Source organism: Mastomys coucha, unplaced genomic scaffold (genome assembly GCF_008632895.1).
Source record: "Mastomys coucha isolate ucsf_1 unplaced genomic scaffold, UCSF_Mcou_1 pScaffold21, whole genome shotgun sequence".
Classification (NCBI taxonomy): domain Eukaryota; kingdom Metazoa; phylum Chordata; class Mammalia; order Rodentia; family Muridae; genus Mastomys; species Mastomys coucha.
Genome location: NW_022196904.1, coordinates 32,609,161 through 32,612,137, shown reverse-complemented (window position 1 = coordinate 32,612,137; position 2,977 = coordinate 32,609,161).

Sequence of the window (2,977 nt, the reverse complement as noted above, 5' to 3'; positions counted from 1 at the left end):
TAATAATTAGATCTAATATTAATTATTAATTATTAATTAGATTAATTGATACTAATTAATTAATAATAGATATTAATTTATAATGATAAGTGGTATTAGCCCTGAAGTTCAGTGTTGTATTATCTTTTAATTAATTTGTTTTAACACTCCCTACTCCATTCGCTGCTCCCCATCCAACCTCCAACTGCCCTACATCTTGCACCTCCTCCCCAAAACCCCTGTCTCCACGTGTATGCCACCATCCCAACCCCACCTGACCTCTAAACCCCCTGGAGCCTCCAGTCTCCTGAGAGTTAGGTGCATCATCCCTGAATGAACACAGACCCAGAAATCCTCTACTGTATGTGTGTTGGGGACTTCATATCAGCTGGTGTATGCTGTCTTTTTGGTGGTCTGGTGTTTGAGAGATCTCAGGGGTCCAGATTAATCGAGAAAGCTGGTTCTCCTACAGGATTGCCCTTCCCCTCAGCTTCTTTCAGCCTTCCATAATTCAACAGCAGGGGTCAGCTGCTTCTGTCCATTGTTTGGGTGCAAATATCTATATCTGACTCTTTCAGCTGCTTGTTGGCTCATAGCCTGAGTAATAGTGTTAGGCCTTGGGACCTCCACCTGAGCTGGAGCTATGGGCTGTTGCTGGACTTTCTTTTCCTCAGGCTCCTCTCCATTTCCTCCCCTGTAATTCTTTCAGACAGGAACAATTATGGGTCAGAGATGTGACTGTGGGATGGCAAACCCATCCCTCACTTGATGCCCTCCCTGTCTTCCTGCTGGAGGTAGACTATATAAACCAATCCAACCCAAAAATGGGGTATACAGCTAAACAGAAAATCACAACTGAAGACTCTCGAATGGCTGAGAAGCACCTAAAGAAGTGTTCAAAGTTCTTGGTAATCAGAGAAATCACTATCAAAACACCTCTGAGATTCCACCTTAAAGCAATCAGAATGGCTAAGATCAAAACCTCAAGAGACAACACATCTTGAAGAGGATGTGGAGAAAGAGGAACACTCCTCCATTGCCTTATTTGTGACAGCTAGAAGCTGGAAACAACCTAGATGTCCCACAACAGAAGAATGGATACAGAGAATGTCGTTCATTTACATAATGGAGTTACTGAGCTATTAAGAGCAAGGACGTCCTGAGTTTTGCAGGCAAATGGATAGAACTAGAAAATATCATCCTGAGTGAGATAACTCAAACCTAAAGAGATGTGCACTGTATTCTTAAATGATTTGCATAGGGAGAATGCCTATCTAAGAATAACAATATTAATTAAAATTTTTGTATGAATATACAAAGATTTATACCAATGAAAACCTTAAAACTGTAGCAGTATATAAATTCTGTATGAATATAAGAAAATATAACTTCATTTCTGCATCAAATATTAAGATTCCTACCAATATAAGATTGTGGCTCTAAAATGTTTTCTTTAAAATTAAATCGATTAACACCCCTTTTTTATAACTTCTGTAATATTATGATATCTCAAGTTATTCTTTTCAATGTTTTCACCCTTTTCCTAAGAAAGGATAGAGAAGAGGAAAGGAAAGATAGAAACTCCTGAAAGATAGAAATTCGTGAGTCCAAGCTCTCTAATTTCCTTCCTATTCAAAATTAAAATCATTCCCCAATTATCCTTTAAAGTGACAAAATCCATTTATAAAATGAATTTGTAAAATAATAATAACCAGGCACCCAAACCCAAGGGTTCAGGATGACAACTCTCCACAAGCTTCTTCCTGCTGACTCAGGGTTACAAAATGTTTAAAGGGGTGGAGGAGAAGGAAAATCATAAAAATTGGTTAGACTTAAGAAAGCTAGCTTTAACACTTGTTATTCAGTCTCTGTATTCTTAGAAAATTCAGGGCTTAACTGAGGTCCTGACTGGAATCCTCTGAAAGGCTAGATTAACCAAGGTCATTGAAAATCAGCAGCCACTCTGGAAGCTGTTCTGGAAGCAGCAATAGGTGAGGCAGAATCAGGCAGGGATATGGAACAGCAGGTCATCTCACATCCCTGAGGGTGAATCTTGCTAGAGTTCTCTCTTGGTGTTTCATTCTGCAATATATTAATCTTACGACCATATTTTTAGTTCTATAAAGATATTTGTATGGTAGTGCAAGCTGCATAGTTCAGTTAAGTATGAATTCTTGTTTATTACTTGAGCACGTAAAAGACAACATTTTTATCAATTAGTTTGATCAGTAACCAATTATAAAAAATCTTCATTCATATCATATGAAGGGTGGCATTATGAATTTTAAGGATTCTGTAGCCATAGGTTTTATTGGGTAATTTTAACTAACATTTTGGCTATGGATATTTTTATGTCTAAGCCAGTTTCAGGGCTCTTCCCCTGTAGATGGAGCAGTAATTTATGTCACCTGTCCTGTATGGTCTTTGTGAAGTTGTCTTTCCTTTCTGTTGCCAAAATCTTCAGGAGGTATTCCCCTATCATATTTGATCCACATTAGTGTGGGAAGGGTCCAAAGCCTTTTCTCCTTTCCTGTTAACACAATACAAAGCCTCTCTCCCAAAACAGCATGTCTCCCAAAACAGTATGTCCTGGCAGCCCAACATAGACTGGTGCAATTTAGCAGCCTCAGTTTCCTTAGGTCTTGCTCTACTCTAGCATTACTCCCAAAAGAATAGTAATTTTATTAATACCAACAAACTTATAACCAGCTTCATTTTGATAATTAAAACAACTCCAAAACAAATTAATTCAATTTCAGGCCATTTTTATTATTCATTTCTCTTTGTCTCCTTGCCTTTGTCTCCTACATTAGAAACCACAGTTCTGGATTTCTTTATTCTTCCATGTATATTTAAAAACACTTAAACAATTAGCATTATTTCTTCCTTCTATTCTTAAAGCAATGTAATTTTTTTCTTTATTCCTCCCCTCTATGGAGAGTAATGTCTCTTTAAAACAATTTCAAACAATTAATATTCTTCATTGAGATATGGTGCC